General features: G+C 32.8%; 2 long non-coding RNA genes across 2 annotated transcripts; one reads left to right on the forward strand and one right to left on the reverse strand.

The window, feature by feature from the left end:
* Positions 1-265: 265 nt before the first annotated feature.
* On the forward strand, positions 266-4,896 carry LOC140891521 (uncharacterized). Its single transcript, XR_012152541.1, has 6 exons — positions 266-606; positions 703-741; positions 1,096-1,182; positions 1,352-1,390; positions 4,601-4,636; positions 4,745-4,896. It is a non-coding gene; the product is annotated as an uncharacterized lncRNA (long non-coding RNA).
* Positions 4,897-5,739: 843 nt separating this feature from the next.
* Positions 5,740-11,066, reverse strand: LOC140890724 (uncharacterized). The gene is made up of 5 exons (XR_012152259.1): positions 10,995-11,066; positions 10,780-10,837; positions 10,609-10,650; positions 6,758-6,793; positions 5,740-6,649 (listed from the first exon to the last, which is right to left on the reverse strand). It is a non-coding gene; the product is annotated as an uncharacterized lncRNA (long non-coding RNA).
* Between the last annotated feature and the right edge of the window lie 2,741 nt (positions 11,067-13,807).

Consider the following 13,807-nt stretch of genomic DNA (forward strand, 5'->3'; position numbering starts at 1 on the left):
CATGAAATTTAATCTTAAATCCCATAAATATTCAAATCGAATATTTATTCTTTTAATTTAAGAATTCTCGGATTTTAATTCTCAAATTCCGTAAATTCTCAAATTAAATATTTTTGGCTCGAAAATTAAATCTATCATTTCCATAACTTCTCAAATCAATATTAGCCCATAATATGGAATTTAATTCTCAAATCCCATAATTAATAATTTAATATTTTCGGGCCTTACAATATTGACACGGAAGAATGTAACAATCAAGAAATGCACTTGGTGAAGTTTGAACTCTCTTAATTAAATTCTCATAGCTTGAGCTAGAGAGTTGTAACTTCAATTCTCTTTCTCAATTATTTAATTTAATTTCTCTGCACGAAAATGTTAGTGTTTGACAATTGAAATGTGATAAAGAATACACCTCCAATAATATTCACATTGGGCCGATCTATGGCCACTGGTGTTTTCTTAGAAAAAGAAAAGGCAAAGCCCAGGCTGGATGAAGTGGCAGATTTATATTCTAACCCAAAATCTGATCTCACTTTATTTTTCACCGCTTAACCTAAATCTTTAATCCGTTCGTAATTTTGCCCGGCTTTCAATTATTTTTCTCCGGTATGTGTTTTATTTTTCCTGAAGATTGTTTTCGTTAATTTTTTCTCATTTGGGCTGTGAATTTTTATGTATTTATTTATAATTTTTTTTTTTCAGATTAGGCACCTCCGGGGAAGTCTCAATGTGGTTCTTCGGGTATGATTGTGATTGTCCTCCTTTTCTCTTCTCATTGTCTTGTTTTTTATTTTTATTTTTTATTATGAGATGAAATTACTTTTTCTTGATTTGTGATTGTCCTCCTCTTCTCTTCTCTACTCATCGTCTTGTTTTTTTTTATATATATATATATTTATATTATGTGATGAAATTGCTTTTTCTTGGTAACACCGTAGTGGAATTTTTATTAAAAGAAGATGCAGTAATGAACATCCTGAGGTTGTGTTTGTTTTGTATTTTTGTTTTTGGATATTAACTAATGCTTAGTTCTACTTCGTTTTTGCTTTCAATTCAGTTGTATCAGACTTTTGATGATTTATTTGATTTTCATAGTAAACATTTTGTTCCGGGATTCAAGACAGATTTTGCCGCCGGCTTCGTGGCTTGCACTCTGATTAATGTTACGTATGTGATTCCGTTGTTACTTACCATTCTCACCTTCGTCTTTGTTATTTTTGTTCTGATCTTTAACATGCCGACTTAATATTTGCAGGGTTCAAGAACTTGGGTATGTAATCTTGTCTATGAACTTTTTCCTATTCTTGTGAAGTTTGGGGTCTTAGTCTCATGTATGCTTCATTTTCAACAGTAGCAGAATTGAATGGATGCTGGATCTAGAGAGATACAGGTTTGAGCTCTTTTGGATTATTTCTTTCCGCACTTTTCATCCCTTTTTTTTTGCTTGTTGGATATAAACACGCTTTGTTATAAGATAGCAAAACACATTTTTTCTTCTTAGTTAGATATATTAAGTGTAAAGTACTGGACAACATTTTCGTTTTCTGCAATGTAGATATTTTCATTTTCTCCCAAATTCCATTGCATCTGAACATTGGTATCAGAGAAGGATCGGTTACTTTTTTGCTTCTCTCTTTTCTTTCAAGCTGAATTCGATAGCGGAAGTGCAGATTTGAGAATCTAAGAGCAAGCAATCTCTCTTCTCTTTTTTTTTTTTGGCAAACAATTTTGACCGATACTTTTGAATTTCTTCAACGGATCGGGTTCAATGATCCACTCTATATTCATCCTTCTGGTACGCCTGGTACCAGTCTCATCACTGATCTGTTGATAGGAAATGAAAATTATGGAGTGTGGACTCGAGCGATGCTCATTGCCTTGAGTGTATTTATCGATGGAACGTGTAAGTGACCTGGTCTTCAACGCAATACATTCCATCAATGGGAAAGATGTAATGCATTGGGCCATTGGTGTTATCGTGGATAATGAGTTCTGTATCCAAGGATATTTTTGGGGGCCTTGTTTATGCAACTGATGCGTCGGTGGTCTGGACTGTTCTTGAGGAGGTGCCTGACACAAGGTAGCAGCACTGTATCCGGTTACTATTGTAGGTTGAAGCAGTTGTGGGATGAGTATCCATCCTTGGTTGTGCTCCCTTCGTGCGAATGTGCCACAGCGAAGAAGTATATTGAGCGTGATCAACAACGAAGACTTTGATAGTTTCTGATGGGATTGAATGAGAGTTATTCGCAAGTTCGAAGCCACATCTTAATGATGAGCCCCTTGCCCTATGTAGGTCTAGCCTTTTCAATTATATCTCAAGAAGAATCCCATAGATCTGTCTGCATAGTCCAAATGCCATCAGCCGCATTCTTCTCTATACAAGGCAACTCAAATACAGGTCCGTGAGGTTGCCTAATGGTAGCAAGGCCCCTGTTAGTGATATAGGTTATGTTTCCCTTACCGATTCAATCACCCTTGAACATGTGCTACAGATGCCAGATTTTCGCTTCAATCTCCTTTCTGTATCTAAATTTACCAAGGATCATAATTGCTTTGTTACACTTTATCCTCATTTTTGCTTGTTTCAGGAGTTCAAAACTGGGAGATTAATGGGGATTGGTAAAGAGTTCAATGGACTTTATCACCTTGACTCAAGATTCTTTTCAAGTTCGAGTTCTATCCTCTATCTCCTTTCATGAGTCTCATTGTAATAATTCTGTTCAAAAGGACAATTCTTTGATTAATGTTCCTGTTGATAATTTTTTGGCATAAGCGTTTAGGACATATGTCTATCTCTAGAATGCAGTCACTTCGTTTCATACGAAAACTTATTAATGTTCCTCATTGTTCTATTTGTCCAATGTCAAAACAAACACAAATTCAGTTTCCACTGAAGAGCTTGTCTAAATCTTCTTGTTGTTTTGAGCTGATTCATGTTGACATATGGGGTCCTTTCCACCGTGCCGCACATGATGGCGAGAAATATTTTCTCACCATAATGGACGATTTCTCGAACGACATGGGTTTATCTCATGCACTTTAAAGTAGATGTCTTGCAAATTCTCAATAATTTTTTCATGCTAGTTCACACTCCCAATTTAACTTCTTGCTATCTCATTAATCGTACACCTAATCCATTGTTGAGAAATAAGACACCATATGAATTATTATTTCTTAAACCTCCATCCTTTGGTCATCTTCGTGTCTTTGGTTGTTTGTGTTATGCAACATCATTGACTCGTAAGGACAAAGTTTCTACCCGAGCAAATGCTTGTGTCTTCATGGGTTATCCATTACTCAAAAGGGGTACGAGGTGATGAATCTTGAAACTCGAAATTTTTTTGTCTCAAGGGATGTTGTTTTTCATGAAAATATATTTCCTTTTGCTACTCCCAGCCCTTCTTTACCTATATTTTCGTGCACTACAACCTCTGATCCTTTCCTTCCTCAATCAGATGTTCTTGCGGATGATTCTGCTATACGTTCAGAACCTATTGCTGATCTTGATCCACCTGTTTCTCAACCCTTAAGAAAATCCCTTCGTGCTCCTATCCTTCCAGTTTGGACCAAGGATTATTCTTGTCCTACTTTGTCTCACAGCAATTTGGCCGATTCTTTCTATTTTCTTCGCCAATATCTTACTTCTTCTCAATTTTCTCAACCATATTAAAGTTTTTTGGCTTTTCTAACTTTTGACAGAGAGCCTATTTCCTATCATGAGACTATCTTAGACTTTAGATGGAAGGAAGCCATGGATCTAGAACTGGCAGCCTTAGAATCCAACCACACATAGGAGTTGATTTAATTACCAGTTGGTAAGAAACCCATTGGTTGTAGATGGGTATATAAAATTAAAAGGAATTAGGATGGGACCGTTGATCGTTTTAAAGCACGACTTGTAGCTTATACGGACTTGAGTAGGCATCACGACAATGGAACACTAAATTTGCTATTGTTATGTTCTTCACTGGTTTTTGTTCAATCGCAAAACGATCATTCCCTTTTTATTAAGAATGATTCAGACCATATCACATTGTTATTGGTGTATGTTGATGATATTATTGTTATCAGGAATAGTGAGAAGGCTATATGTGATTTAAAGGCGTATTTGTATTCTCATATTCCTATTAAAGATCTTGGACCATTGCGATAGTTCCTTGTTATTGAAGTGACTCGGTCCAAGGCCGGGATTTATCTCAATCAACGTAAATATGTGTTGGAATTGCTGGCTGATTCTGTTTTAACAGGTGCCAAACCTTGTGACACTCCTGTTGTGCAGCATCTTAAATTGACTGGTTATGAACTTGATAAGTCTAAGCAACAGTGTTCTCCTAGTCCGGAACAGCATTCCTGTTTGTTGTCCAAGATTGGTGTCTTGAATCTACACCAATCTTGAGGGCAAGTGTTGGTGGATATAAACAGGCTTTGTTATAAGATAGCAAAACACGTTTTTTCTTCTTAGTTAGATATATAAAGTTATTTTTCATTTATGTAAAGTACTGAACAACATTTTTGTTTTCTGCAATGAAGATATTTTCATTTTCTCCCAAATTCAAATGCATCTGAACAGTTATATTGTTTCACCATTGTTTTTCAGGGAAAAGCTTGCCGAGGAGTACGAGATAAAACAAAGGTACAACTAATTCTATAAGGCACCCTAAATTATTTTGTTGAATTTTGATTCTAATATTGTATCCTTGATACGAATAAAACCGTTGCCTTTTGTTTAATTGTGATTTAGGGACATGGTGGATGAGAAGAAATAGCAAATTCCTTGGTGAGCACAATGCTTCCTTGTTGAATATTTTCTGTTTGGTGAAAAAGTTGTTATTTTCAGAGGAATTACACTCATTCTTGCTTATATTTCCTTCTCTTCTCCCCAACCTTGTCTTATATATCTTCAACTAGGCATGCTTATAGGTTCCACCGGGCCGGTTCCGGATCCATTACGGTCGGAACCATTCGGAACCGGATCTGGAGCAGTTCCGGTTCCAAGGTAAGTAACCTTGGAACCAATTCGAACCTATGTCCGGTTCGATGTGAACCGGATCGGTTCCAGTCCGATTCCGGAGCCATTTTTTCAATATATATTATTTTTTATATTTTAATAATGAAAATTTTTTATTTGATTAATTTTGAACTCAAATTATTATTATTAATTAATATGTTTCTAAAAAAAATATTATTACTTTATTTTGATATCATTACTTTATTAAATAACTTCGTGTTTCCAAATTCTCCATTAAACATGCATTTATAACAAGGATAAATACATAAAATTAACAAAATATTGAATCAAAATGATAAGTTTATGCATATTAATTTTTCAATTTAAAACTATATATATTGAACCAAAATCTAAATTTTTTGAGAATATATATTGCACAATTTGCAATAAATAAGAAAAAAGAATAAAGTGGTTATATAATAATAAAATTTACTATTAAAATATATTTTTCGTATAACTTATGTTAAGATAAAAATATTAATATTTTTCATAGTTATTTAATTAAAATATTATTTTATTCAATTAATTATAGAATCAATAGTAAATGTTATCATTATATAATCATTTTATTTATTTTTATTATTTATTACAAATTATGCAATACATTTTTTTAAAAATTTTGATTTAGATTTTAGTTCAATATTATATAATAATATGTTTGAACTTATCATTTTAATTATTTTGGTATTTTTACGTATTTAAATCTTTGTTTATGAATGCATATTTAATGAAAAAATTGGAAGCACGAAACGAGTTTAATAAAATAATTATATCAAGATAGAATAATAATATTTTTTATAAATAAATTAATTAATAAAAATAAATTTGAAATAAAAATAAAAATTCATAAAATGTATGATGAATATTTTATAATTGGATCTTATAGGTTGAATATATTTAAAAATTATACTCTCAAAGGGTCAAATATGTAATTTTAATATTTCACAGGGATATTTGATGCAAAAAAAAAAATCAAAATGTTTGTCCAAACGCATGAATGACGTGTGTTCAACAATCGCTAATATGAAGGGTCACGTGCGCTAATTTTATAAAAGATCATGATTAGAGATTACTATTAAAATTTCACAAGGAAGAAATGTGTATTTTCAATATTTCACAGGAGTATTTGGTGCAAATAACTCCAAAATAAAATGTTATGTAAATTACGGGAAAGTCTATGCTGCCCCAAGGGCACTGCCTTTGGAGTGGTGTGGCAATCCGTGATTTGTTAAAATCAGTGGGGCCCTTCTGCCACATCACCCCAAGGGCAGTGCCCTTGGGTAGCATAGACTTCCCCATAAATTACATAATTTTGAATAACTTATATGTATATTATATATAAGTCTAAATTTTTAGTTGCATTCAATGATATTTTTCTGTTAACTCTTCTAATGGGAAGATTTTCATACATTTTGATTAAATTGAAGACAAATTTAAAAGCAATAAAAGATTGATATTTCTTAAGCACATATATGTTGAAGATATATAAGACAAGGTTGGGGAGAAGAGAAGGAAATATAAGCAAGAATTAAGTGTAATTCCTCATAAAATAACAATTTTTCACCAAACAGAAAATATTCATCAAGGAAGCATTGTGCTCACCAAGGAATTTGCTATTTCTTCCCATCCACCATGCCCCTAAATCACAATTAAACAAAAGGCAACGGTCTTATTCGTATTACGGATACAATAGTAGAATAAAAATTCAACAAAATAATTTAGGGCGCCTTATAGAATTAGTTGTACCTTTGTTTTATCCCATACTCCTCGGCAAACTTTTCCCTGAAAAACAATGGCGAAACAATATAACTGTTCGGATGCATTTGAATTTGGGAGAAAATGAAAATATCTTCATTGCAGAAAACGAAAATGTTGTTCAGTACTTCACAGAAATGAAAAATAACTTATTATATCTAACTAAGAAGAAAAAACGCGTTTTGCTATCTTATAACAAAGTCTGTTTATATCCACCAACACTTAATTGCAGAAAACGAAAATGTTGTTCAGTACTCCCCCTCAAGATTGGTGTAGATTCAAGACACCAATCTTGGACAACAAACAGGAGTGCTGTTCCCGACTAGGAAAACACTGCTTAGACTTATCAAGTTCATAACCAGACAATTTAAGATGTTGCACAACAGGAGTGTCACAAGGTTTGGCACCTGTTAAACCAGAATCAGCCAGCAATTCCAACATATATTTACGTTGATTGAGATAAATCCTGGCCTTGAACCGAGTCACTTCAATACCAAGGAATTATCGCAATGGTCCAAGATCTTTAATAGGAATATGAGAATGCAAATACGCCTTTAACTCAGATATATCATTCTCACTAATCCTGATACCAATAATATCAACATACACCCATAACAATGTGATATGGTCTGAATCATTCTTAATAAAAAGGGAATGATCGTTTTGCGATTGAACAAAAACCACTCAACAGCATAACAATAGCAAATTTAGTGTTCCATTGTCGTGATGCCTGCTCAAGTCCGTATAAAGACTTAAGCAGCCTACAAACATGCTGCTCCCCCCGAGGAGAATATCCCTGTGGCACTGTCATGTGCACATCTTCATCGAAATCACCTTGGAGAAAAGCGTTAGTCACATACATTTGGTAAATAGGCCACTGTTTTGCAGCTACAACACTCAACAAACATATTATAGTGACGATTTTAGCCGTGGGTGAAAACGTATCATGATAATCTATTCCTTCTTGCTGAATGTAGACATTAGCTACAAGTCGTGCTTTAAAACGATCAACAGTCCCATCCTGATTCCTTTTAATTTTATATACCCATCTACAACCAATGGGTTTCTTACCAACTGGTAATTTAATCAACTCCTATGTGTGGTTGGATTCTAAGGCTGCCAGCTCTAGATCCATGACTTCCTTCCATCTACAGTCTAAGATAGCCTCATGATAGGAAATAGGCTCTCGGTCAAAAGTTATAAAAGCCAAAAAACTTTGATATGGTAAAGAAAATTGATAAGTAAGATATTGGCGAAGAGGATAGGAAGAATCGGCCAAATTGCTGTGAGACAAAGTAGGACAAGAATAATCCTCGGTCCAAACTGGAGGGGTAGGAGCACGAAGGGATTTTCTTAAGGGTTGAGAAACAGGTGGATCAAGATCAGTAATAGGTTCTGAACGTATAGCAGAATCATCCGCAAGAACATCTGATTGAGGAAGGAAAGGATCAGAGGTTGTAGTGGACGAAAATATAGGTAAAGAAGGGTTGGGAGTAGCAAAAGGAAACATATTTTCATGAAAAACATCCCTTGAGACAAAAAATTTTCGAGTTTCAAGATTCATCACGTCGTACCCCTTTTGAGTACTGGATAACCCATGAAGACACAAGCATTTGCTCGGGCAGAAACTTTGTCCTTAAGAGTCAATGATGTTGCATAACACAAACAACCAAAGACACTAAGATGACCAAAGGATGGAGGTTTAATAAATAATATTTCATATGGTGTCTTATTTTTCAACAATGGATTGGGTGTACTATTAATGAGATAGCAAGAAGTTAAATTGAGAGTATGAACAAGCATGGAAAAATTATTGTGAATTTGCAAGACATCCACTTTAAAGTGCATGAGATAAACCCATGTCGCTTTCGAGAAATCGTCCACTATGGTGAGAAAATATTTCTCGCCATTATGTGTGGCACGGTGGAAAGGACCCCATATGTCAACATGAATCAGCTCAAAACAACAAGAATATTTAGACAAGCTCATCATTGGAAACTGAATTTGTGTTTGTTTCGACATTGGACAAACAGAACAATGAGGAAAATTAATATGTTTTTGTATGAAACGAAGTGACTGCATTCTAGAGATAGACATATGTCCTAAACGCTTATGCCAAATAAATTTATCAACAGGAACATTAATCAAAGAATTGTCCTCTTGAACAGAATTATTACAATGAGACTCATGAAAGGAGATAGAGGATACTAGATTAGAACTCGAACTTGAAAAGAATCTTTGAGTCAAGGTGATAAAGTCCATTGAACTCTTTACCAATCCCCATTAATCTCCCAGTCTTAAAGTCCCAAAACAAGCAAAAATGAGGATAAAGTTTAACAAAGCAATTATGATCTTTGGTAAATTTAGATACAGAAAGGAGATTGAAGTGAAAATCTGGCATCTGTAGCACATGTTCAAGGGTGATTGAATCGGTAAGGGAAACAGAACCTATATCACTAACAGGGGCCTTGCTACCATTAGGCAACCTCATGGACCTGTGAGAAGTGACTACATACCTAGAACTTAGCCGAATTCTAGAATCACCCACAACCATATGTTCCTTTGCCCCACTATCAATTATCCAATGAGATAATAGGTTTGATCTTGCAGGTATCCGTATACCTGCCCTGTTGACCACGGGATCAGCTAGAGATTGAACCTTGTAACCACCTAACAACTTCAAAATTTCTGCATACTGAGCAGGAGTAAAAAGAAAGGCAGTAGTATTCTTGCTTTCCTCTGTGCTAGGCAAACGTATGTCGTCTACTTGTGCACCATTGGTAGAATTAGAAACTGCAGGTGTCCTCTGGTTATAAGGATAATCCTTGGTAGCCTTTCTATTCTGCCCTTCATTACCGTTATTAGTTTTGTACAGCATATGGCCAGGAGGATAACCAAAGAGTTTATAACAAAACTCGTTAGTATGACCATTCCAGTTACAATAGTCACACTTCAATGCATCTTTCCTCAAGGTATTTGACTTGCCTTGTACAGAGAAGAATGCGGCTGATGGCATTTGGACTGTGCAGACAGATCTATGGGATTCTTCTTGAGATATAATTGAAACGGCTAGACCTACATAGGGCAAGGGGCTCATCATTAAGATGTGGCTTCGAACTTGCTAATAACTCTCATTCAATCCCATCAGAAACTGTAAAAGTCGTCGTCGTTGGTCATGCTCAATATACTTCTTCGCTGTGGCACATTCGCACGAAGGGAGCACAACCAAAGATGGATACTCATCCCACAACTGCTTCAACCTACAATAGTAACCGGATACAGTGCTGCTACCTTGTGTCAGGCACCTCCTAAAGATCAGTCCAGACCGCCGACGCATCAGTTGCATAAGCAATGCCCCCAAAAATATCCTTGGATACAGAACTCATTATCCACGATAACACCAATGGCCCAATGCATTACATCTTTCCCATTGATGGAATGTATTGCGTTGAAGACCAGGTCACTTACACGTTCCATCGATAAATACAATTTTATTTTTAGCACTCAAGGCAATGAGCATAGCTCGACTCCACACTCGATAATTTTCATTTCCTATCAACAGATCAGTGATGAGACTCCTACCAGACGTACCAGAAGGATGGATATAGAGTGGATCATTGAACCCGATCCGTTAAAGAAATTCACAAGTATCGGTCGAAATTGTTCGCCAAAAAAAAAAAAGAGATTGCTTGCGCTTAGATTCTCAAATCTGCACTTCCGCTATCAAATTCAGCTTGAAAGAAAACAGAGAAGGAACAAAGCTGGGCTAAAACGTATGATCATTGATAGGTATCTACTAATAATTGATTAACTATGACAAAAAGACTAGTTAAAATTGTAACCTGATAGCTCTCTTTTTCTCTTCACGTTCAACTAACATGTCCCTATAAATAAATAAAATTTTAAAAATTATTTATTGAACTCGTAGAGCAAATCTTTTTCAAAGCAGATTATATCGTACAACAAATTTTCTTTTGGAAAAAAAAACATAAGATTTATAGTATCGCGCCAACCTTACAGTTTCGTAGAAATAGATAGCAGCAAATGCAGTGCAGACACCTACTCCGAATCCTGGAATAGATAGAAGATGTTTTGAAAAATGAAATTGGGGAAAAACAGTGAAAACAAAATCAATGGGAAGACGGAACACAATTAAGCATATCTTGATTTCTCAACCTATAGAAAGGGGAAAAGAAAAATCAATGGAAGATTACAGATTTTGGTTTACCATTCTGCCTGATAAATCCCATCATCTGTTGCGTAAGGAGAGGGGAGCGCCGAGCGAGTCTGCTCTAGTTAAGTTGTATTCAATCGGGAGAATTAATGATTTTTATGGATTTTAAAAATAGAGTGTTATTCAATTATGACTTTTATAAATTTTATAGAAGTTTTGTGGTATTCAAAATAAACTTTTTTAAAGTTTTAAAAGTCAAGTGGAATTCAACTTTGACTTTTAAACTCTATAAAAGTCTAGCGTTATTCAAAATATCAATGAACTTTTAATAACTCCATGAAAATCATGGACATACAAACATTAATGCTTAAGGTACAACTATATTTTGTAAGAAAATGTCTTTGGTCTAACCCAAAGATTTGGATGGATTTCTAAACTTATAAAACCCATAATTTATATTTTTTTCTCACATTTTTTCACTCTTCACTATCTCACCCCTCTCTACCTCACTTTCTCCTATATATGTATTTTTTCGTTCTTCTCCAAAAATCAAAAAAAAAAATATTATTTAAAAATTTGAAATTTTCCAAATATTTTGTGCTTTTTAATATATGATTTTTATCAATAATTATAATATTTAATGATAATAATATATGATTCAATAAATTATAATATGATTTAATTCAAATATTTGAATAGCGGATAACAGACATGATAAAAAAACAAATAAATTTTTATGATATAATTGATAAAATAATTTATAAGTTATCATATGTTTTTTTAAAAAAATAATTTTACACAATCACAAAGTTTTTAGTTTATAGTTTTGTTACAATAATATATATATATATATATATATACATTTAAAATAAATGAAATCCATTTTCATCAATAAATTAAAAAAATATTTCAAATAAATTTAGGAAAAATTATTTTTTTTGTCCAGTATGTTTATCATTTTGCGATTTCAGTCCTTTATATTTTCATATTTTAATTTTAGTCCGTTATCTTTATTTTTTTTTTGACAATTTTAGTCTTTTTTTTTACGTGGCATCAATTCAATGCTGATGTGGAGCTGACGTGTACAGTGCCACATAAGCATTTTTGAATAAAAGGACCGAAATTGCCAAAAATAAAACATGCAGGACTAACAGAAATGTGAAAACATAGAGGACCAAAATCGCAAACCTCTATCTTAATTTTTTCGACAATTTTAATTCTTTTACGACATGGCGCTGACATAACACAAATTCAGTTCTGATGTGGAGCTGACATGTACAGTGCCACGTAAGCATTTTTGAATAAAAAGGACCGAAATTGCCAAAAATAGAACATGAATGACTAAAACTGAAACGTGAAAATATAGAGAAATAAAATCGCAAAGTGTCAAACATATATGACTAAATTTGCAATTTTCCCATAAAGTTATTATTTATGTCAAACAATTATTCTTTCAAAGAAAAAAAAAAGATATATTTAAGATATAAATTCATGTAATTGTATAAAAAATTTACAAATCTCTATAAAAGTCCTGCAAAAGTCTACAAAGAATCCATGAAAATCTGTTTGTAAATCCGTGAGATTTTATAAAAGTCAATAAAAATACATCAACTCCACAAAAGTCTATCATTTTAAAAAAGTCACTAAAAGTCATTAAAACTTTGGATTGAATACACCCACCTAATTGTCTGGATAGGGGGAAGTTCCTGGAGTGCCCATCTTCCCAGATCAACGGTTGAGATTGCCTGGGTAGCAACAAAGGGTTATTGAGGATGAGAGATGGGCCAGGTGATCCGGGCCGGGCCAGGCCATTATTATTATTATTATTATTATTATTATTATTATTATTATTATTATTTATGAGAATTGATATTTACTCTCCATTTTTTGTTATTTACACTCCATAAGTGAGTAAATTGGACACATATTTTATACATGGAATGGAGTGTAGATAACACAAAGTGGAGTGTAAATATCAACTCCCTATTATTATTATTATTATTATTATTATTATTATTATTATTATTATTATTATTATTATTATTATTATTATTATTATTATTATTATTTTACTGTCATAATTTTTCCAAAAACGAAAATATTATAGAGTTCTTTTTCTCCAAATCTCAAGTAAATATTATAATGTTATTTTAAAAACTGTATTTACAGTTTTTCAAATGCTGAATTGTTTTTTTTATCTATTTATTTAAACATAAAATTATTACATCTTTTAATTAAAAAAACTTTTGAAAATCAACTTAAAAAAATGTTTTTTAAAGCAAAATGTTTCAGTAACTTGACCCTAAGATTCATTTTTTTTAATAAAAGACTAACAGCTGCTTTGAGACCAACTAATTTTTTTAAAAAAAAAATTAAAAGCACCAAAATTTAATCTCAAATTGGAGACCGATTTATTTATACCATTTAACAAATTAGTCAAAAAGGTAATGACTGGATCAAAAATATCATCTCTGTTGTGAAAAGTAAAAATTTATGGTAAAAACAAAAAACTTTAAAACTCAAAATATATATCATCGTATGTTATTTTCATATTATTAATTTTATAATAATTTCTATGTTTGTTTGCATTTTTTTTATATTTTTTTCTTTTTCAAGAGAAGATAACAAATTTAATAATTTGGGAATCAGTCCCTAAAATCAAGTATAAATTAAGAATCAGTTACTGTGTTAGGAATTTTTGTTTGAACTTCCCGATCTCACATTTTTTTTCATAGATAAAAAACGGTACAAAAAGTTAAATATACGATACTAATATTCAATATTTGAGTACTCATAGTTTCAGATCTAATAACAAAATCAAGATTTTGAGTATAACATTTGAATTATTTTATTACTACCAAAACTTA

Source organism: Henckelia pumila, chromosome 3 (assembly GCF_033568475.1).
Source record: "Henckelia pumila isolate YLH828 chromosome 3, ASM3356847v2, whole genome shotgun sequence".
NCBI classification, from domain to species: Eukaryota; Viridiplantae; Streptophyta; class Magnoliopsida; order Lamiales; family Gesneriaceae; genus Henckelia; species Henckelia pumila.